At 50.5% G+C, this 24,053-nt stretch overlaps 1 protein-coding gene across 1 annotated transcript in view; it reads left to right on the top strand.

Annotated features, from left to right (window-relative positions):
* The window catches only part of tat (tyrosine aminotransferase), a 121,663-nt gene that overhangs the window by 68,035 nt on the left and 29,575 nt on the right, over nucleotides 1–24,053 (top strand). The gene's annotated exons all lie outside the window — the stretch shown is intronic.

Raw genomic sequence — 24,053 nt, 5'->3', positions numbered from 1 at the left:
ACCACATGACAGACTGGTCAAAAAAGTAAAAGCCCATGGGATCCAAGGGAAAGTGGCAAGATGGATCCAAAATTGGCTCAGTGGCAGGAAGCAAAGGGTAATGGTCGACGGATGTTTTTGTGACTGGAAGGGTGTTTCCAGTGTGGTTCTGCAGGACTCAGTACTAGGTCCCTTGCTTTTTGTGCTATATATCTATGATTTAGTATTCAATGCAGGGGCCATGATTAAGAAGTTTGCGGATGATACAAAAATTGGCTGTGTAGTGATGAAGAAAGCTGTAGACTACAGGAAGATATCAATCGACTGGTCAGGTAGGCAGAAAGTGGCAAATTAAATTAAATTCAGAGAAGTGTGAGGTAATGCTTTTGGGGAGGACAAGCAAGGCAAGGGAATACACAATAAATGGTAGGATACTGAGAAGTGTAGAGGAACAGAGGGACCTTGGAGTGCATGTCATAAGAACATAAGAAATAAGATCAGGAGTCAGCCATACGGCCCCTCGAGCCTGCTCCGCCATTCAATAAGATCATGGCTCATCATCGACCTCAACTCTACTTTCCCGCCCCATCTCCGTATCCCTTGATTCCCCTAGAGTCCACAAATCTATCTATCTCAGCCTTGAATATACTCAAAGACTCAGCATTCACAACCCTCTGGGACAGAGAATTCCAAAGATTCACAGCTCTGTCAATGAAGAAATTCCTCCTCATCGCAGTCTTAAATGGCCTACCTCTTATCCTGAGACTATGCCCAACCATCTTCAGCTGCTTCATCAATGACCTTCCCTCCAACATAAGGTCAGAAATGGGGATGTTCGCTGATGACTGCACAGTGTTTAGTTCCATTCACAACTCCTCAGATAATGAAGCAGTCCATGCCCGCATGCAACAAGACCTGGATGGTGTTCAGGCTTGGGCTGATAAGTGGCAGGTAACATTCGCGCCACAGAACTGCCAGGCAATGATTATCTCCAACAAGCGAGAGTCTAACTACCTCCCCTTGACATTCAACGGCATTACCATCGCTGAATCCCCCACCATCAACACCCTGGGGTCACCATTGACCAGAAACTTAACTGGACCAACCACATAAATACTGTGGCAACAAGAGCAGGTCAGAGGCTAGGTACTCTGTGATGAGTATCTCACTTCCTGATTCCCCAATCTTTTCACCATCTACAAGGCACAAGTAAGGAGTGTGATGGAATACTCTCCACTTGCCTGGATGAGTGCAGTTCCAACAACACTCAAGAAGCTCAACACCATCCAGGACAAAGCAGCCCGCTTGATTGGCACCCCATCCACCACCTTAAACATTCACTCCCTCCACCGACGGCGTACCGTGGCTGCAGTGTGTACCATCTACAAGATGCACTGCAGCAACTCGCCAAGGCTTCTTCGGCAGCACCCCCAAACCCGCAACCTCTTCCACCTAGAAGGACAAGGGCAGCAGGCGCGTGGGAACACCACCACCTCCAAGTTCCCCTCCAAGTCACACATCAGCCTGACTTGGAAATATATCGCCGATCCTTCATCGTCGCTGGGTCAAAATCCTGGAACTCCCTCCCTAACAGCACTGTGGGAGTACCTTCACCACACGGACTGCAGCGGCTCAAGAAGGCAGCTCACCGCCACCTTTTCAAGGGCAATTAGGGATGGGCAATAAATGCTGGCCTTGCCAGCAACGCCCACATCCCATAAATGAATAAAAAAAAGGGTTCTACACATTCCAGCCAGGGGAAACAACCTCTCAGCATCTAGCCTGTCAATCCCATTCAAAATCTTATATGTTTCAAAGAGATCACCTCTCATTCTTCTAAACTTCAGAGCGTATAGGCCCATTCTACACAATCTCTTATCACAGGGCAGCCCTCTCATCCCAGGAATCAATCTAGTGAACCTTCGTTGCACCGCCTCCAAGGCAAGTATATCCTTCCTTAGGTAAGGAGACTAAAACTATGCACAGTACTCCAGGTGTGGTCTCACCAAGACCCTGTCCAATTGTAGCAAGACTTCCTTACTCTTATACTCCAACCCCTTTGCAATAAAGGCCAACATGCCATTTGCCTTCCTTATTACTTGCTGTACCTGCATGCTAACTTTCTGTGTTTCTTGCACGAGGACACCCAAATCTCTCTGAACACCAACATTTGCAAATTTCTCACCATTTAAAAAATATTCTATTTTTCTATTCTTCCTACCAAAGTGAATAACCTCACATTTCCCTACATTATACTCCATCTGCCACCTTACTGCCCACTCACTTCATCTATCTATATCCCTTTTCAGACTCTTTGTGTTCTCCTCACAGCTTACTGTCCCACCTAGCTTTGTATCATCAGCAAACTTGGATACATTACACTCGGTACCTTCATCTAGGTCATTAATATAGATTGTAAATAGCAGAAGCCCCAACGCTGATCCTTGTGGCACCCCACTAGTTACAGCCTGCCGACCTGAAAAAGATCCGTTTATCCCTACTATCTGTTTTCTGTCCGTTAACTAATCCTCTATCCATGCTACTATATTACCCCCAACCCCATGAGCCCTAATCTTGTGTAATAAGCTTTTATGTGGCACCTTATTGAATGCCTTTTGGAAATCCAAATATACTACATCCACTGGTTCCCCTTTATCTACCCTGCTAGTTACATCCTCAAAAAACTCTAATAAATTTGTCAAACATGATTTCCCTTTCATAAAACCATGTTGACTCTGCCTAATCATGCTATGATTTTCTAAGTGACTTGATACCACTTTCTTAACAATGGATTCCAGCATTTTCCCGACAACTGATGTCAGGCTAACTGGCCTGTAGTTCCTTGTTTTTTCTCTCCCTCTTTTCTTGAATAGCGGTGTTACATTTGCGACCTTCCAATCCGCTGGGACCATTCCAGAATCTAGGGAATTTTGGAAGATCAAAACCAAGGCAGCCACTATCTCTTCAGCCACCTCTTTTAGAACCCTAGAATGTAGGCCGTCAGGTCCAGGGTTTTTTTTCAGCTTTTAGCCCCATTAGTTTCTCTAGTACTTTTTCTCTACTTATATTAATTATGTTAAGTTCCTCACCCATATTAGACCCTTGGTTCCCCACCATTTTTGGTATGCCTTTTGTGTCTTCTACTGTGAAGACAGATACAAAGGCCTAGAAATTCAGTTGGGCGCGCCAGCCGTTAGCGCCTTAGGAGGAGTAGATCTCGAGCGCTAGGCGCTTAGCGCCCGGGCGCAGCGCGATCTGCGCCTCGCCCCAACTTCAGTACACATTTAGCGCCGGCGCAAAGTCTTAGCGCGCGCCCTGCTGCGCGCGCAGATCATGACGTCATTTACTAGTGCAACGCCCTTTGTGCGCCCCAAACTGGAACTTCACTCGCGCCGGCCCATTGTGCGCCGGACGGCCCGAACGACTGTGAAGTGGAACGGTACACAGCCGAGCCGGGCCGCGGGGAGCACTAATTAAAGGGCACTTACCCTGCACTATAAAGGGCCGCCATTTTGCAGCATTCACTCTTGTGCAACGGTTTTTTGGACAGAGACCAAGCAGGAGAGCTTACTGGTTTGGACCAACACTAGGACAGGTATTTTTGGCTCAGGCCAGAGCTTAGCAATTATCTTTGCCTTCATTGAGAGCTCAGTGTTTGCCAGCATATAATGGGGGCTGCATTGGGTGGCAACGCTGACTTTCAGCCTTATGCCAGAAGGGCTTACAGACGCCGTGAGAGAGTGGCAGCCCTGGCTAGACGCAGAGGGGGCAACAGGCGTCGCCAACTGAGGCCTTACCCACCCAGGGTATACCGCCAGCAGACCTCCTATCTGACCATGTCTGCCGCGATGTGTGTTAGGAGGCTGCGATTCAGAAGGGAGGTGGTTGCAGACATCTGCCGGCTGCTTCACAGAGATCTGCAGCCACAGCTGATGCGCAGGACGTCTCTGTCGGTGGCAGTGAAGGTGACGGTGGCTCTCAACTTCTATGCCACCGGCTCCTTCCAATCCGCTACTGGGGACATCGCTAACATCTCCCAGTTCGCCGTGCATTGCTGCATCCGCCAGGTGACCGAAGCCCTTTTCAGAAGGAGACATCAATTCATCTCCTTCCCCATGACCCTGGACAAGCAGCAGCAGCGTGCAGTGGGATTTGCAAGAATAGCGGGCTTCCCCATGGTGCAGGGCGCCATTGACTGCACGCATGTGGCTTTGCGGGCACCTCTTGAGCATGCCGAGGATTACCGCAACCGGAAGGGCTACCATTCCCTCAATGTACAGCTGGTGTGTGACCACAGGCAGCGCATCCTAGCTGTCAATGCCCGCTTTCCAGGCAGCAGCCACGATGCCTTTATCCTGCGACAGACAACTGTGGCTGACATGTTCCAGGCACAGCCTCCCCCAAGAGGATGGCTTATCGGGGACAAAGGCTATCCTTTGTGTACCTGGCTCATGACCCCGCTCCGCGCGCCCACGACCCCTGCTGAAGAGGCATACAATGAGAGCCATCAAGCGACTAGGAACATCATAGAACAAACAATCGGCGTCCTCAAGCAACGGTTCCGCTGTCTCGATCGCTCCGGGGGAGCCCTCCAGTATTCGCAGGATCGAGTCTCCCAATTCGTCGTCGTTTGCTGCATGCTGCACAACCTGGCTATCCGCAGGACTCAGGCACTGCCACCTCACATTGGACCACCACCTCAGGAGGAGGAGCAGGAGGAGCATGAGGAGGAGGAGGACGAGGAGTACCAGCCCAGGAGGGAGGCACAAGGTCCAAGGGCCGCCTGTCGGCGGCTTATTGAACGTCACTTCTAGGCCCCCTGTCAGGGAATGGCTTGTGCCAATGAAAGAACATGATTGCAGCCGCTCCGCAAGCCCTCAGCCGGTTAAGGCAACAAACACTTCAAAGATCAAACATGGACAATGTTAATAAATAAAATGCTTTATTGTTCAAACTCAGGTCTCTTCCCACATGAAAACCAAAAACAGACGAAACCCCCAAAAAACACTCAAACACATTACTCGCTCCCACAACCTGGAGAGGATTAACAAAATAGTGCAACTAAAATGGCCGTCATTCTCGGCCTTCGTAAAAAACAAACATCACATCATCGGCCTTCAAAAAACAAACATCCAATTCTCGGCCTCAAGAAACAAACACAACTGGCCACACATTCGACTATTTGGCCCGCTAGGGCGATGCCTTGGCCATCTTTGTGTGGCCCCTGCCCGCCCTGCTGCTCCTCCTCAAAGTAAGGCCATTGGCTGCTGCAAGGCTGGGGGCAGGCTCCTGAGGGGCACATGTCGTGACGGCAGATGCCCTTGGGGGTCAGCCTAGTCGAGGTCTGGCCGTCGAGCGGGCGGCTGTTGAATGCTGCAGCTGTGGCTGGCCAGCATCAGTCGCTGCAGCAGCTCCTGCCAGCTCCACTGGGGGAGTGGCAGTGGCGGCTGGAGGAATGGGGGCAAGCTGGCGGATGGCAGGCGCTCGCTGGTCGCCTGAGACACTGGCACTCGCCCGGGCCAGCACTGCAGCATGCGCACCAATCTGCCGAGGGACAGACCGCTGTGCTGCTGCAGCGCGCCGGGTGCCCTGGCGATGCCTGGCTGACACAGCGAGTGTGGCAGCAGTGAGTGCCCGTGTTGACCTGTTCACTGACCGCATCAGAGCAGCCAGTGACTGGACGGCACCACTGATCACCTGGCCAGTCGCTGCCAGAGCTGCCCCGAATTCCGCCCGACTCGCTGCCTGATCTGCCCCGAATTCCGCCCGACTCGCTGCCAGAGCTGCCCCGAATTCCGCCCGACTCGCTGCCTGATCTGCCCGGAATTCCGCCCGACTGGTGGCCTCTGAGGGCCCGAACTCGGTCACACTCCGAGAGAGGGACTCGATGGCCTCAGACAACCGTGCCACTGCCGCCATGAGCTCCGTGTGCCGGCGCTCCGAGTCCGCGGACAAGTCCTCGAGGCGTTCCATCTCCTCGGCGAAGACCATCTCCGGACTGGAGGCCGGACTCTCCCTCTGGGGAGAAGGCCGCCGAGCTGGCCGACCCTTCCTGCGTTGCTGGACGCCGCTGGGCCCAGCAATTGGACTCCCCTCCGACGCATCCCCCCTCTGGGGAGAAGGCCGCCGAGCTTCCACCCCCCTCCCGCGTTTCTGCAGGCCGCAGGTCCCATGAGCTCCCCTCCCCTTCGACACGTCCGCCACGCTCCCCTCCAGGGAAGACGTGTCCCCTACATTGGCCTGGGTGGCCGCGGCTGAGGGTTCCCCTGATGGGCCGCCTTCCTCTTGCTCCTCCTCCTGCTCCTCTTCTGAGGGGCTGTCACTGGCAAGTTCAGGGACCTCCTCCTCACCATCTGAAAGCAGGAAGGCACAAGAGTAGCTTTAGACTGAGGAGAGGGCGTCAGCAAGGGATGCATGAGTGGTGGCATTCAGCGCATAGGTCGGACAGTGGCAAAGGATGTAGATCTGATGCGCAAGTGGGACGAGAGAGGTCCAAACGTGGATGTCCTTACCATTCGTGCCCAGAACAGGGTCGGCATCTCCACATGCAACAGGGCCAATCACCCGGGCACCCATGATGCGCTCCACGCGATGTTGAAGCTCGGTGAGCGGCTGGATCTGGGGTCGGCCTCCCCCGGTCGCAGTCTGGCTCTTCCGATTATTAGCCAGCTTGGCCTGCAAGAGAAAGGACGGCCTCTAAGTACAGTGTGTCACCCTGATCTTGTGTGCACTGCCTCCCATGGTGGAATAGCCTGGCCAGTGTGTCGCCCTGATCTTGTGTGCACTGCCTCCCATGGTGGAATAGCCTGGCCAGTGTGTCGCCCTGATCTTGTGTGCACTGCCTCCCATGGTGGAATAGCCTGGCCAGTGTGTCGCCCTGATCTTGTGTGCACTGCCTCCCATGGTGGAATAGTTTGGCCAGTGTGTTAAGTGCAGAATGTGCAATTGATGTTCATGCCTGTCCCATCGCTGCTGGATGAGGGCTGGCCATTAGGGCTTTCAGGTCCCTTTGCCCATAATGTGAGGTGCACATGCAAGGATGAGGAGGACACTGGAAAGGGTACTCACCCTGACAATCCGAGTGAGGTCATTAAACTTTTTGCGGCATTGGACACCGCTCCTGGGGACCTCGCTGTTGGCTGACAGCTTGCTGGCGACATGCCTCCAGGCTCTCCTGTAGACGCGGAACGGCGCCTTCTTGCCATTGTCCGGGTACAAAACATGGCGCCTCTTCTCCACAGCACCAACCAGCACACTCAGATCACGCTCTGAGAAGCGCTGCGCACGTTCACGGGCCTTCTGCATGGCTTCAGGCGCTATTTGGGTCCAGCAGCAGTGTTCAGGCCTAGCTGGAGGGCGCCACTATCCAGGGTGTGGCAGCAGACACAGTCGACCCTTCCCCCTTAAGAGCTGGCCAGCGCCAGGGTGTCTGCTGTCAATCACGAGATGGCCGCACCTGCGCTGCGCCCGGCCTCGGCGCTATCGATCAGCACCTCTGGCTTAGCGCCCAAAGAGAGGCGTTCAGCACCAGTTTTAGCGCTCGAGCGAACTCTTAGGGCGAAGCTAATGAATATCGGAGAAGTGGCCTCGATTTGGCGGCGGGCGCAAACTTTAGCGGCCGCCCCACTTTACCGCCCCAAAAGTGGCTACAATGAATTTCTAGGCCAAAGTGTTTGTTTAACATTTCTGCCATTTCCTTATTCCCCATAATAATTTCTCCTATCTCAGCCGCTAAGGGACCAACGTTTATTTTTGCTACTCTTTTTCTTTTTACACACTTGTAGAAACTCTTACAATCTGCTCTTGTATTTCTTGCTAGTTTTCTCTCATAGTCTATTTTTTCCCTTTAAATCAATTTTTTGGTCAACCTTTGCTGGTTTCTGAAACTCTCCCAATCCTCAGGCTTACTATTATTCTTTGCAACATTATAAGCTTCTTCTTTCAATCTAATGCTATCCTTAACTTCTTTAGTTAGCCACATTTGGATCACTTTTCCCATGGAGTTTTTGTTTCTCAATGGAATGTATTTTTGTTGAGAATTATGAAATATTTCTTTAAATGCTAGCCGCTGCTTCTCTACCGCCATACCTTTTAATCTATTTTTCCAATCTACCTTAGCCAACTTGCTCCTCATACCTATGTAATTGGCTTTATTTAAGTTTAAGACTCTAATTTTGGACTTAGGCAAGTCACTCTCAAAATTAACGTGAAATTCTATTATGATCACTCTGCCCCAGAGGATCCTTTACTATGAGATTGCTAATTAACTCTGTCTCAACCGTGGCTAACAAGGGAAATTAGGGATAGCATAAGATCCAAGGCCAGAAAAAGCAGTAAACCTGAGGATTGGGAGCAGTTTCGGATTCAGCAAAGGAGGACAAAGGGATTAATTAAGAGGGGGAAAATAGAGTATGAGAGTAAGCTTTCAGGGAACATAAAAACTGACTGTAAAAGCTTGTATAGATATGTGAAGAGAAAAAGATTGGTGAAGTCAAGCGTAGGTCCCTTGCAGTCAGAATCAGGGGAATTTATAATGGGGAACAAAGAAATGGCAGACCAATTAAATACATACTTTGGTTCTGTCTTCACAAAGGAGGACACAAATAACCTCCCAGAGATGTCGGGGAACATAGGGTCTAATGAGAGGGAGGAACTGAAAGAAATCAGTATTTGTAGGGAAATGGTGTTAGGGAAATTGACGGGATTGAAGGCCGATAAATCCCCTGGGCCTGATAATCTACATCCTAGGGTACTTAAGGAAGTGGCCCCAGAAATAGTAGATGTATTGCTGGTCATCTTCCAAAATTCGATAGACTCTGGGACAGTTCCCATGGATTGGAGGGTAGCTAATGTTCAAAAAGGTGGTAGAGAGAAAACGGGGAATTATAGACCGGTAAGCCTGACATCGGTAGTGGGGAAATGCTAGAGTCCATTATAAAAGATGTAATAGCAGAGCACTTGGAAAACAGTGACAGGATCGGACAAAGTCAACATGGATTTACAAAAGGTAAATCGTGCTTGACTAAACTACTGGAATTTTTTGAGGATGTAACTGGTAGAATAGATAAGGGAGAACCAGTGGATGTGGTGTATTTGGACTTTCAGAAGGCTTTTGATAAGGTCCCGCATAAGAGATTAGTGTGTAAAGTTAAGGCACATGGGATTGGGGGCAAGGTATTGACTTGGATAGAGAACTGGTTGGCAGACAGGAAGCAAAGAGTTGGAATAAACGGGTCTTTTTCCGAGTGGCAGGCAGTGACTAGTGGGGTACCGCAAGGATCGGTCCTAGGACCCCAGCTATTCACAATATATATAAATGATCTAGACGAGGGAACTAGATGTAATATCTCCAAGTTTGCAGATGACACAAAGCTGGGTGGGCGTGTGTGCTGTGAGGAGGATGCAAAGAAACTCCAGTATGATTTGGACAGGTTGGGTGATTATACTGCCAATTTGATTTGTCTAGTCTATATGAAGATTAAAGTCCCCCAAGATTATTACAATACTTTTGCTGCAAGCTCCTACTATTTCTTGATTAATATTCTGTTTAACGGTATAGCTACTGTTAGGGGGCCTATTTACTACTCCTACCAGTGTTTTTATCCCTTATTCCTTATCTACACCCATACAGATTCTACTTCCTGATCTTCCGAGCCGAGATACTTTTTCGCTACTGTCCTTATGTCATCCTTTATTATCAGGGCTCCTCCCCCTCCTTTTCCATTCTGCCTTTCTTTTCGAAACGTCAAATACCCTGGAACATTTAATTCCCAACCTTGGCCACCATGCAACCATGTCTCTGTAATGGCTATTAGATCAAACCCATTTATCTCTATTTGTGCCACTAGTTCATCTATCTTGTTACAAATGCTTTGTGCATTCAGATAAAGAGCCTTTAATTTAATTTTTTTTACCATTAATCCCTGCTTTGACCTTATTCTCTGCTTTACTGCTACCATTAAACTCTCTGGCCTAGAAATTCAGTAGGCTTAGCGCCCCATTTGGGGCGCTGGAGGGCCGAGCGCCGGAGTTATGGCCAGTTGGCAAATTCAGTGGGGCCCTTCCGTCGGCGTTACACCGGTTGCGCTGCGCTGGCACCGATGACGTCATCGGTGTGCGCAGCGTCCCGGTTGCCGTGGTGACGGGCCCCAGCGCCGAAATTGAGTTGCGGCCGCCTCGCCCGTGGCAGCCGCAACTAAGACTTTGGCAACCGAGTCTTGCAGGAGTTAGCGCCGGCGCATTAAGGTCGCGCGGCGGCCGGCCGCTTTCCCGCCGGCCGCCTGCCCGCACCTCCCTCCCCGGACTCCTCCACCCCCCCCCGCGGAACAGATGCGTCTGGCCTGCAAGCCCGGCACTTGTCCGAGGTGCCGGGCTCATTTTTCTGAACATTTGAACGGCCAGCGGGCGGGTGCAGGCAGCTCCTCCTTAACTGAAGGAGGAGGCCTGCACTTCCCCAGCCTGCCGCACCGCATCGGGTGCCGCAGCGCCGGAATTGCGCCGCAATGCGGCACTCAGCGCCCATTTCGAGGCGCTGATACCCTCTAGTAGCGCCGGCAGCCGTTTGGGCGCGGCGTTACTGAATTTTTGGCGCGCGCAGGGGGACTTAGCGCCGGCGCTAAATTTCCGGCGCTAAAGCCCTGGCGAACCCACAACCGAATTTCTAGGCCTCTGTCACTTATTTTTACCCAAATCTCTACACTGCTCTATTGCCTTGACCTTTCTCTTTAGATTTCTAAATTTCCCCTCACCTGACCCCTCCCCCCCCCCTTTTTTAGTTTAAAGCCCTCCTACAGCCCTAGTTACTCGATTCGCCAGGACGCTGGTCCCAGCCTGGTTTAAGTGGAGCCTGTGCCAACGGAACAGCTCCCTCTTTCCCCATTACTGGTGCCAGTGCCCCATGAATTGAAACCCCATTTTCCCACACTACTCTTTGAGCCACGCATTTAACCCTCTGGTCTGCTTGACCCTATGCCAATTTGCGCGTGGCTCAGGTAGTAATCCAGAGATTATTACCCGTGTGGTTCTGCTTATTAATTTAGATCCTAGCTCCTCAAACTCCCTCAGCAGAACTTCATTCGTAGTTCTACCTATGTCGTTGGTTCCTACATGGACCATGACAACTGGATCCTCCCCCTCCTACTCCAAGTTCTACTCCAGCCGCGAGGAGATATCCTTAATCCTGGCACCGGACAGGCAAGACAGACTTCGGGACTGTCTTTTGCGGCTGCAGAGAACAGTATCTATCCCCCTCACTTTACTGTCTCCTACTACTACCACATTCCTTCCTTCTCCCCCCAGGTCCAGGGCTGAGGCTCCTCCATCACTACATCCTGGGTTCCCATACCTTCCTGACTCGCATCACACCCTCCTGTCCCTGACCACTGACGAACTCTAAAGTACTACTTAACCTAAAGGGTGTGACTGCCGCCTGGAACAAAGTGTCCAATAACTCTCCCCCTCCCTGATGCATCGCAATGTCTGCAGCTCGGACTCCAGCTCAACAATTCTGAGCCGAAGTTCCTCGAGCTGCAGACACTCACTGCAGATGTGGCTGCTCGGGATCGTGATGCTCTCCACAAACTCCCACATGCTGCAGTTATGATACACCACCTGCCCTGCCATCTCTAACCTTGTTTTATTTATTAATTAATTAGTTAAAGATTTTATTCAGTCGATATTTTAGGTTTATTGTTTGATTATTTTATTCACTTTAAGCTATTAATTTAATAAGTACTAGCAAGTTACAGTTTCTCACATCTTAATTTAACCCCCTTCCCTAACTTAGAGAGCAAAAAACACCTGTAATAATCACCAACCAGTCACCTACCTGCTCTCCCGTGACGTCACTCTTTGTTGTTGTTTTTGAATCGGAGCCTCGCGCTGCCTCTGCTTTAATACAGGTTCACTCTCGGGCCGCTCTTTATCTTCTCGCCGCTGCCTCTGCTTTAATACAGGTTCACTCTCGGGCCGCTCTTTATCCTCTCGCCGCTGCCGCTGCAGATAAGGTGGTTAAGAAGGCATAGGGGATACTTTCCTTTATTAGCCAAGGCATAGAATATAAGAGCAGGGAGGTTATGCTAAAACTGTATAAAACACTAGTTAGGCCACAGCTAGAGTACTGCGTGCAGTTCTGGTCACCACATTACACGAAGGATGTGATTGCACTAGAGAGGGTACAGAGGAGATTTACGAGGATGTTGCCAAGACTGGAGAATTTTAGCTATGAGGGAATATTGGATAGGCTGGGGTTGTTTTCTTTGGAACAGACGAGGCTGAGGGGAGGTTTAATTGAGGTGTATAAAATTATGAGGGGCCTAGATAGAGTGGATAGGAAGGACCTATTTCCCTTAGCAGCGAGGTCAATAACCAGGGGGCACAGATTTAAAGTAATTGGTAGAAGGATTAGAGGGGAGTTGAGGATAACTTTTTTCACCCACAGGGTGGTGGGAGTCTGAAAGGGTGCTTTAATTCCTCCTCAATCGCCTTCTCCCAGTGGCCGAAGAGCTCCTCCCAGAGTCGCAATGCGGATTCTGCCCACTAAGGGGCACAATGGACATGATCTTCACCGCGCGCCAATTACAAGAGAAATGCAGGGAACAGCACCAACCGCTGTACATGGCCTTCTTTGATCTCACAAAGGCCTTCGACACTGCCAACCGTGAGGGATTATGGCGTGTCCTCCTCAAATTCGTCTGCCCTCAAAAGTTTGTCACCATCCTCCGCCTGCTTCACGACGACATGCAAGCCGTGACCCTGACCAACGGTTCCACCACAGACCCAATTCATGTACGAACTAGGGTCAAGCAAGGCTGTGTCATCGCACCAACGCTCTTCTCGATCTTCCTTGCTGCAATGCTCCATCTCACCCTCAGTAAGCTCCCCGCTGGAGTGGAGCTAATTTACAGAACAAACGGGAAACTGTTCAACCTCCGTCGCCTCCAGACCAGATCCAAGGTCGTCCCATCCTCTGTCATCGAATTACAGTATGCAGACGACGCTTGCATCTGCGCTCACTCGGAGGTCGAACTCCAAACCATCGTCAACACCTTCACCGAAGCATACGAGAGCATGGGCCTTACACTAAACATCCGTAAGACAAAGGTCCTCTACCAACCTGCCCCCACCACACAGTACTGCCCCCCGATTATCAAAAACCACGACAAGGCCTTGGACAACGTGGACCACTTTCCATACCTTGGGAGCCTACTGTCAACAAGGGCAGACGTCGACGACGAAGTCCAACACCGCCTTCAGTGTGCCAGTGCAGCCTTCGGTCGCCTGAGGAAGAGAGTATTTGAAGACCAGGACCTCAAACCCGGCACCAAACTCATGGTCTACAGAGCAGCAGTGATACCCGCCCTGCTGTATGCCTCAGAGACATGGACCATGTACAGCAGGCACCTCAAAGCACTGGAGAGGTACCACCAACGCTGCCTCCACAAGATCCTGCAAATCCATTGGCAGGAAAGGCGCACCAACGTCAGTGTTCTCGCTCAGGCCAACATCCCCAGCATCGAAGCTTTGACCACGCTCAATCAGCTCCGATGGACGGGTCACATTGTCCGCATGCCCGATACGAGACTCCCAAAACAAGTGCTCTACTCGGAGCTCCGATGCGGCAAGAGAGCCCAAGGTGGGCAGAGGAAACGCTTCAAGGACACCCTCAAAGCCTCCTTGAAAAAGTGTAACATCCCCACCGACACCTGGGAATCCCTGGCCCAAGACCGCACAAAGTGGTGGAGAAGCATCCGGGAAGGCGCCGAACACCTCGAGTCTCTTCGCCGGGAGCAAGCGGAAGCCAAGTGCAGGCAGCGCAAGGAGCGCACATCAACCCAATCACCCCACCCACCCGCCCCTTCAACCACCGTCTGCCCCACCTGTGACAGAGACTGTAGGTCCCGCATTGGACTCATCAGTCACCTGAGAACTCATTTTTAATGTGAAAGCAAGTCATCCTCGATTCCGAGGGATTGCCTAAGAAGAAGGTTGAGGCATTGGAATAGTTGAGTCTGGAGGTAACAGGAATGGATGAGGTTGAGATGTATTAAACGGCCAATATTGTGCCAAAGTAGTGAAATAATCTTGCCACTTTATAAATTATTGACAACAAAGCAGAAAGTATTGATTCATTCAAATGCAAATTAGGTAGATCTCTTTCAGAAAATAATATTTTGGGATCTAGTATCTGAGTAATTTGAGACATGACGTGTGGTGAGCGTAGCATGCTCGGGAGGAACAGGTGACTTTGGACCTATGGTTCCCAAAGCTCTCCATCACTGGGGGTTTTCCTCGCCCTCTGTCTGGGTTTGTTATAGACTCATTGATGGAGAATGATTGCTGTGATTGGTCAACAACTCCATTATCGTTGTATCATGCGACCAGGATGGTAGAATGCCATTGTGATGGTAGAGGGGGTGAGCAGAAGAGAGGGAGGGAGGCAGAGGGAGAGAGGGGGTGGGTGGGAGGTAGGTGGAGGAAGAAAAAGGGAGGGAGTGTGAGCGGAGGGAGAGCGGTAGAGGGAGGGGACAGGATGGGAGTGAGGGGGCGGGAGGGGGAGGGAGTGGGCGGAGGGTGGGAGGAAAGGAGGGTGGGAGGGGGAGGGAGGGGCGGGATAGGGAGGAGGGGAGGGAGGGCGGGAGGAGGGGGCAGAGGGGAATTAGGGGGTGGAGGGAGGGCTTGGGTCAGAGGGGGAGGCAGAGAGGGTCAGGAGGGGGAGGAGATGAGGGGCTGGAGGAGAGGGAGGGAGGGGGCAGAGGGGGGATGGGATGGAGGGGCAGGAAGGGGAGGAGGGGGCGGGCTGGAGGGTATCATTTGGAGGGATGTGTCTGAGAGATGATGCAAAAAAGTTAATCTTGTGAACAGAGTGTAGGAATGTTATTCCCAACAAGCCCATTCCCACCTCACAGATGGCCTGCATCCCAGGGTCTTAAAAGAAGTGGCTGCAAAGATAGTGGATGCATTGGTTGCAATATACCAAAATTCCCTGGACTCTGGAGAGGTCCCAGCGGATTGGAAAACCGCAAATGTAACACCCCTATTTAAGAAAGGAGGGAGACCAGAAAGCAGGAAACTATAGACCAGTTAGCCTAACATCTGTTGTTGGGAAAATGCTGGAGTCCTTCATTAAGGAAGTAGCAGCAGGGCATTTGGAAAATCATAATGCAGTCAAACAGAGTCAGCGTGGTTTTATGAAAGGGAAATCATGTTTAACAAATTTGCTGGAGTTCTTTGAAGATGTAACGAGCAGGGTGGACAAAGGTAAGCCAGTGGATGTGGTGTATTTGGATTTCCAGAAGGCATTCGATAAAGTGCCACATAAAAGATAAGAGCTCACGGAGTTGGGGGTAATATATTAGCATGGATAGAGAATTGGCTAACTAACAGAAAGCAGAGAGTCGGGATAAATGGGTCATTTTCTGGTTGGTAAACGGTAACTAATGGGTGCCACAGGGATTGGTGCTGGGGCCTCAACTATTTAGTAGTAACTATTTGCTAGTACTGTTGGGGGGGTTTTACACCAACTTGGCAGGGGGATGGGATATGGAGTGGAGCTATAGTAGGGGGTGATGCACAGCCAAATATAGAGGAAAAAACAAGTCAGCTTGGAAGGCAGAGCAGATATGTAACAGCACAAGGGAGTATGGCAAGGCTGGATGGCATTTATTTTAATGCAAGGAGTCTTGCGAGTAAGGCAGATGAATTGAAGGTGTTGATGAACATATGGGAGTATGATATTGTTGCTATCACAGAGACATGGTTGAGGGAGAGGCAGGACTGGCAGCTCAATATTCTGGGGTATAGAATCTTCAGGTGACTCAGATGATAGATTTTTGTTGGATAAGGGTGTCAAGGGATATGTAACTAAGGCGGGTAAATGGAGTTGAGGTACAGATCAGCCATGATCTAATTGAATGGCAGAGCAAGCCTGAGGGGCTGAATGGCCTCTGCCTGTTCCTGTGTAACAGCCTCGAGGGGCTGAATGGCCTCTGCCTGTTCCTGTGTATCAGGCTCGAAGGGCTGAATGGCCTCCTCCTGTTCCTATAACAGGCTCGAGGGGCTGAATGGCCTAGTCTCCTGTTCCTGTATAACAGGCTCGAGAGGCTGAATGGCCTCCGCCTGTTCCTGTGTATCGGGCTCAAGGGGCTGAATGGCCTCCTGCTGTTCCTATAACAGGCTCGAGGGGCTGAATGGCCTCCTGCTGTTCCTATAACAGGCTCGAGGGGCTGAATGGCCTCTGCCTGTTCCTGTGTATCAGGCTCGAAGGGCTGAATGGCCTCCTCCTGTTCCTATAACAGGCTCGAGGGGCTGAATGGCCTAGTCTCCTGTTCCTGTATAACAGGCTCGAGAGGCTGAATGGCCTCCGCCTGTTCCTGTGTATCGGGCTCGAGGGGCTGAATGGCCTCCTGCTGTTCCTATAACAGGCTCGAGGGGCTGAATGGCCTCCTCCTGTTCCTATAACAGGCTTGAAGGGCTGAATGGCCTAGTCTCCTGTTTCTGTATAACAGGCTCGAGGGGCTGAATGGCCTCCTCCTGTTCCTATAGCAGGCTCGAGGGGCTGAATGGCCTCCTCCTGTTCCTATAACAGGCTCGAGAGGCTGAATGGCCTCCTCCTGTCCCTATTTAATAGCCTTGAGAAAAGAAAGAAAAATTTGCATTTCTATAGCGCCTTTCACGACCACCAGACGTCCCAAAGCGTTTCACAGCCAATGAAGTACTTTTGAAGTGTAGTCACTGTTGTAAATAATGAAACATGGCAGCCAATTTGCGCACAGCAAGCTCTCACAAACAGCAATGTGATAATCATAGAATCATAGAATGGTTACAGCACAGAAGGAGGCCATTCAGCCCGTCGAGCCCGTGCTGGCTCTCTGCCGAGCACTTCAGCTAGTCCCACTCCCCGCCCTTTCCCCGTAGCCCTGCAAAATGTTTTCCTTCAGCTACTTATCCAACTCCCTTTTGAAAGCCATGATTGAATCTGCCTCCACCACCCTTTCAGGCAGTGCATTCCAGATCCTAACCACCCGCTGCGTAAAAAAGTTTTTCCTCATGTCACCTTTGATTCTTCTGCCAATCACCTTAAATCTGTGTCCTCTGGTTCTTGACCTTTCAGCCAATGGGAACAGTTTCTCTCTATCTACTCTGTCTTGACCCCTCATGATTTTGAACACCTCTATCAAATCTCCTCTCAACCTTCTCTGCTCGAAGGAGAAAAACCCCAGCTTCTCTAGTCTATCCACGTAACTGAAGTCCCTCATCCCTGGAATCATTCTCGTAAATCTTTTCTGCACCTTCTCTAAGGCCTTCACAACCTTCCTAAAGTGCGGTGCCCAGAATTGGACACAATACTCCAGTTGAGACCGAACCAGTGTTTTATAAAGGTTCATCATAACTTCCTTGCTTTTGTACTCTGTGCCTCTATTTATGAAGCCCAGGATCCCGTATGCTTTTTTAACCGCTTTCTCAACCTGCCCTGCCACCTTCAATGATTTGTGCACATATACCCCCAGGTCTCTCTGTTCATGCACCCCTCACTAGGATTGTACCCTTTAGTTTATATTGCCTCTCCTCGTTCTTCCTACCAAAATGTATCACTTCGCACTTTTCTGCATTAAATTTCATCTGCCACGTGTCCGCCCATTTCACCAGCCTGTTTATGTCCTCTTGAAGTCAATCACTATCCTCTTCACTGTTCACTATACTTCCAAGTTTTATGTCATCTGCAAATTTTGAAATTGTGCCCTGTACACCCAAGTCCAAGTCATTAATGTATATCAAGAAAAGCAGTGGTCCTAGAACTGACCCCTGGGAAACACCACTGTATACCTTCCTCCAGTCTGAAAAACAACCATTCACCACTACTCTCTGTTTCCTGTCAATTAGCTAATTTCGTATCTATGCTGCCACTGTCCCTTTTATTCCATGGGCTTCAACTTTGCTGGCAAGCCTATTACGTGGCACTTTATCAAACGCCTTTTGGAAGTCCATGTACACCTCATCAACCGCATTACCCTCAGCAACCCTCTCTGTTACCTCATCAAAAAACTTGATCAAGTTAATTAAACACAATTTGCTTTTAACAAATCCATGTTGGCTTTCATTAATTAATCCATACTTGTCCAAGTGACTGTTAATTTTGTCCCGGATTATCGTTTCTAAAAGCTTTCCGACTACCGAGGTTATACTGACTGGCCTGTAGTTGCTGGGTTTATCCTTACACCCATTTTTGAACAAAGGTGTAACATTTGCAATTCTCCAGTCCACTGGCACCACCCCTGTATCCAAGGAGGATTGGAAGATTATGGCCAGTACCTCCGCGATTTCCACCTTTACTTCCCTCAGCATCTTAGGATGCACCCCATCCGGTCCTGATGACTTTTCTACTTTAAGTACAGCCAGCCTTACTAGTACCTCCACTTTATCAATTTTTATCCCATCCAATATCTCAACTATCTCCTCTTTCACCGTGACTTTGGCAGCATCTTCTTCCTTGGTAAAGACAGATGCAAAGTATTGATTTATTTACCTCAGCCATGCCCTCTGCCTCCATGCATAAGTCTCCATTTTGGTCCCTAATCGGCCCCACCCCTCCTCTTACTACCCGTTTACTATTTATATGCCTATAGAAGACTTTTGAATTCTCTTTTATGTTAGCTGCCAGTCTATTCTCATAATCTCTCTTTGTCCCTCTTACTTACTTTTTTACTTCCTCTCTGAACTTTCTATATTCAGGCTGGTTCTCACTTGTATTCTCAACCTGACATCTGTCATACACCCTTTTTCTGCTTCATTTTACTCTCTATCTCTTTTGTCATCCAGGGACCTAAGAACATAAGAAACAGGAGCAGGAGTAGGCCAATCGGCCCCTCGAGCCTGCTCCGCCATTCAATAAGATCATGGCTGATCCAATCTTGGCCTCAACACCACTTTCCCGCTCTCTCCCCACACCCCTGACTCCCTTGTAGTTCAAATGTCTGTCAATCTCCGCCTTGAATATATTCAGTGACTCCGCCTCCACAGCTCTCCGGGGTAGAGAATTCCACAGATTCACGACCCTCTGAGAGAAGAAAGTCCTCCTCATCTCTGTCTTAAATGGGCGACCCTTTATTCTGAAATTATGCCCCCTAGTTCTAGATTCCCCCACGAGGGGAAACATCCTCTCTGCATCCACCCTGTCAATCCCCCTCAGAACCTTATATATTTCAATAAGATCACCTCTCATTCTTCTAAACTCCAATGAGTATAGGCCCAACCTGCTCAACCTTTCATTATACGTCAACCCCTTCATCCCAGGAATCAACCTAGTGAACCTTCTCTGCACTGCCTCCAATGCAAGTATATCCTGCCTTAAATATGGAGACCAAAACTGTACGCAGTACTCCAGGTGCAGTCTCACCAACACCCTGTAAAGTTGCATCAAGACTTCCCTACTTTTATACTCCATACCCCTTGCAATAAAGGCCAACATTCCATTAGCCTTCCTAATTACTTGCTGTACCTGCATGCTAACTTTCTGTGTTTCATGTACTGGGACCCCCAGATCCCTTTGTACTGCAGCATTTTGTAGTCTCGCGCCATTTAAATAATAATTTGCTTTTTCATTCTTCTTTCCAAAGTGGATAACCTCACATTTTCCCACATTTTACTCCATCTGCCAAATTTTTGCCCACTCACTTAACCTATCTATATCCCTTTGCAGACTCTGTGTCCTCCTCACAACTTGCTTTCCCACCTATCTTTGTATCATCAGCAAATTTGGCTACAGTACACTCGGTCCCTTCATCCAAGTCATTAATATAGATTGTAAATAGTTGAGGCCTCAGCACTGATCCCTGCGGCACCCCACTAGTTACAGTTTGCCAACTGGAAAATGACCCATTTATCCCGACTCTCTGTTTTCTGTTAGTTAGCCAATCCCCTATCCATGCTAATATATTACCCCCAACCCCATGCGCTCTTATCTTGTGCAGTAACCTTTTATGTGGCACCTTATCGAATGCCTTCTGGAAATCCAAATACACGACATCTACTGGTTCCCCTTTATCCACCCTGTTTGTTACATCCTCAAAGAACTCTAGCAAATTTGTCAAACCTCTGACTTTGTTTGCCCTACCTTCCCCCTTGTGGGAATGTACCTCGACTGTACCCGAACCATCTCCTCTTTAAAGGCAGCCCATTGTTCGATTACAGTTTTGCCTGCCAGTCTTTGATTCCAATTTACCCAGGCCAGATCCATTCTTAACCCATTGAAATTGGCCTTCCTCCAATTAAGTATTTTTACTCTAGATTGCTCCCTGTCCTTTTCCACAGTTAATCTAAACCTTATAATACTATGATCGCTCTTCCCTAAATGTTCCCCTACTGACACTTGCTCCACTTGACAAAAGAACATAAAAATGTAAGAAATAGGAGCAGAAGGAGGCCATTTGGCCCTTCAAGCCTGCTCCACCATTCAATGAGATCATGGCTGATCTTCTACCCCTTCTCCAGTTTCCTGCACTATCCCCATATCCCTTGATTCCCTTAATATTCAAAAATCTATCGATCTCTGTCTTGAATATACTTGACAACTGAGCCTCCACAGCCCTCTGGGGTAGAGAATTCCAAAGATTCACCACCCTCTGAGTGAAGATATTTCTCCTCATCTCAGTCCTAAATGGCCGACCCCTTATTCTGAGACTGTGACCCCTGGTTCTAGACTCCCCAGCCAGGGGAAACATCCACCCTGCATCTAGCCTGTCAAGCCCTGCAAGAATTTTGTTTGTTTCAATGAGATCACCTCTCATTCTTCTAAACTCTAGAGAATATAGGCCTAGTCTACTCAATCTCTCCTCATAGGACAATCCCCCCATCCCAGGAACCAGTCTGGTGAACCTTTGTTGTACTCCCTCTATGGCAAGTATATCCTTCCTTAGGTAAGGAGACCAAAACTGTACACAATACTCCAGGTGTGGTCTCATCAAGGCTCTATATAATTGCAGTAAGACGTCTTTACTCTTATACTCTGATGCGCTATCAATAACTCAAAAGACTGAGATTAAGCGAGTAATTGACAGGCTTTTATTAACAAGAGAATGAAGGTGTGCCTCGAGTGGTCGACCGGTCCAGAATACAGAGGGACTGTGGAGCAGTCACCTTTATACCTGGACTCGTGGGAGGAGTCAGCCGAGACATGTACAGGCATGTACACAGTGGAATACAAACAGTGGTTTACCACATTCACCGCTTGTTTAAAAATGAGTCCGGCGGGGTGAAGTGTATTAAAAGTTAGTGTATTGGAGTCTCTCCGGAGGTCTTGTCTGCCGCTGCGATCGACGTGGCGACGGCAGGGGTAGTGAAGCTTCCGGCGTCGAGTCCCGCGTAGGCTGGGGCACTGGTGTGCAGTCCTCGTAGGTGTCGAGCGGGTCGCAGGGCCCAGGCCCGCCGTCTGCTGGGGCTGGATATCGGGTCGTGGGGGGGGTGGTAGTAGGTAGTGGGTTACTGCGGCCCCCGAGGGTGCGAGGTCTCGTATGGAGACTGTGTCCTCCCGCCCGTCCGGGTACGCAATGTAAGCATACTGGGGGTTGGCGTGGAGGAGGTCGACCCTTTCGACCAGGGGGTCCATTTTATGGGTCCTCACGTGTCTTCTCAGTAGGACTGGCCCTGGGGACGTCAGCCATGGCGGTAGCGATGTCCCCGATGTGGACTTCCTTGGGAAGACAAACATTTTCTCATGAGGGGTGGCGTTAGTGGCAGTGCAGAGCAGTGACCGAATAGAGTGGAGCGCATAGGGGAGCACATCCTGCCAGCGGGAGGCCGGAAGGCCCCTAGACTTTAAGGCTAGCAGGGCGGCCTTCCAAACTGTCGCATTCTCTCTTTCCACCTGTCCGTTCCCCCGGGGGTTGTAACTGGTGGTCCTGCTTGTGGCAATACCCCTAGCGAGCAGGTACTGACGGAGTTCATCGCTCATAAACGATGAGCCCCGGTCGCTATGGATCTAGCTGGGGAAACCGAACAGGGTGAAGAGGTCGTTCAGACATTTAATGACCGTGGCACTGGTCATGTCCGGGCAGGGGATGGCGAACGGGAAACGGGAGTACTCATCAATAATGTTGAGGAAGTACACATTGCGGTCGGAGGACGGGAGAGGCCCTTTAAAATCAACGCTCAGGCGCTCGAAGGGGCGAGTGGCTTTTATCAGGTGAGCCCTGTCTGGTCTATAAAAGTGCGGTTTGCACTCAGCGCAGACTTGGCAGTTCCTGGTCATGGTCCTGACCTCCTCAATGGAGTAAGGCAGGTTGCGGGCCTTGATGAAGTGGAAGAACCTGGTGACCCCCGGGTGGCAGAGGTCATTGTGGAGGGCCCGCAGTCTATCGATCTGCGCGCTGGCGCAGGTGCCACGCGATAGCGCATCCGGGGGTTCATTGAGCTTCCCGGGCCGGTACAAGATCTCGTAATTGTAGGTGGAAAGTTCGATTCTCCACCTCAAGATCTTGTCGTTTTTGATTTTGCCCCTCTGCTTGTTATTAAACATAAACGCAACTGAACGCTGGTCAGTGAGCAGGGTAAATCGTTTTCCGGCCAGGTAGTGCCTCCAATGACGCACAGCCTCCACAATAGCCTGGGCCTCATTCTCAACGGCGGAGTGTCTGGTCTCTGGGCCCTGGAGGGTTCGTGAAAAGAAGGCCACGGGTCTCCCCGCCTGATTGAGGGTAGCGGCCAGGGCAAAGTCGGACGCGTCGCTTTCCACCTGGAAGGGGATGGATTCGTCCACTGCGTGCATGGTGGCTTTGGCAATGTCTTCCTTGATACGGTGGAAGGCTAAGCGGGCCTCTGCCGTCACGGGAAAAGAGGTGGACTTGATCAGCGGACGGGCCTTGTCCGCATAGTAGGGGACCCACTGGGCGTAATAAGAGAAAAACCCTAGGCACCTCTTCAGGGCCTTGAGGCAGTGGGGCAGTAGGAGTTCCATAAGGGGACGCATCCGGTCGGGGTCGGGACCGATGACTCCGTGTTCCACAACACAGCCAAGGATGGCGAGGCGGGTTGTGCGGAATATGCACTTCTCCTTGTTATACGTCAGGTTGAGGAGTTTGGCGGTGCAGAGGAATTTTTCGAGGTTTGCGTCATGGTCCTGCAAGTCATGGCCGCAGATGGTCACATTGTCCAGATATGGGAAGGTGGCCTGCAACGCATTTTGATCGACCATCCGGTCCATCTCCCTTTGGAAGACGGAGACCCCGTTGGTGACGCCAAAGGGAACCCTAAGGAAGTGATAGAGGCGGCCGTTTGCCTCAAAGGCAGTATACTGGCGGTCCTCAGGGCGGATAGGGAGCTGGTGGTACGCTGATTTCAGGTCAATGGTCGAGAAGACGCGGTACTGCGCGATCTGGTTGACCATATCAGCTATACGGGGGAGTGGGTAAGCATCCAGCAGGGTGTAGCGATTTATTGTCTGGCTGTAGTCGATGACCAGGCGCTGCTTCTCGCCGGTCTTAACGACCACAACCTGGGCTCGCCAGGGGCTGGTGCTGCCCTCAATAATCCCCTCCTTCAGGAGCCGCTCCACTTCGGTTTTAATGAAAACCCTGTCCCCGGCACTGTATCGCCTGCTCTTTGTGGCGATGGGCTTACAGTCGGGGGTGAGGTTAGCAAACAGTGGGGTGGGGGGGGTGACTCTGAGTGTGGAGAGGTTGCACCTGGTGCGCGGCGGGCAATTTGGAAGCTGCTGGCTGCGGACTGTGAGTGGGGGGAGGGGTCCACCGTACGCCATCGTAACACTTTTAAGGTGGCACTGAAAATCTAACCCCAGTAGAACGGCAGCGCAGAGGTGGGGCAGGACCAGAAGTTTAAAATTATCGTACACAGTCCCGTCTACTACAAGTGTCACCACGCAGTAGCCGCCAATGTCCGCCGACTGGGACTCAGAGGCCATAGAAATCCGCTGGTGCGCAGGCAGGACTGGGAGAGAGCAACGCCGCACCGTGTTGGGGTGGATGAAGCTCTCCGTGCTCCCAGAGTCAAAAAGGCAGATTGTTTCGTGACCATTTACCTTAATGTCCATTGTGGACCGGGCCAGCTGGTGCGGTCTCGCTTGG

The sequence above is a fragment of the Somniosus microcephalus genome, chromosome 6 (genome assembly GCF_052327205.1).
Source record: "Somniosus microcephalus isolate GS21.2 chromosome 6, FLI_Smic_1.0, whole genome shotgun sequence".
Lineage (NCBI taxonomy): Eukaryota > Metazoa > Chordata > Chondrichthyes > Squaliformes > Somniosidae > Somniosus > Somniosus microcephalus.
The sequence above is the reverse complement of the archived record's forward strand: the minus strand, read 5'-3'. Positions and strand labels throughout refer to the sequence as shown.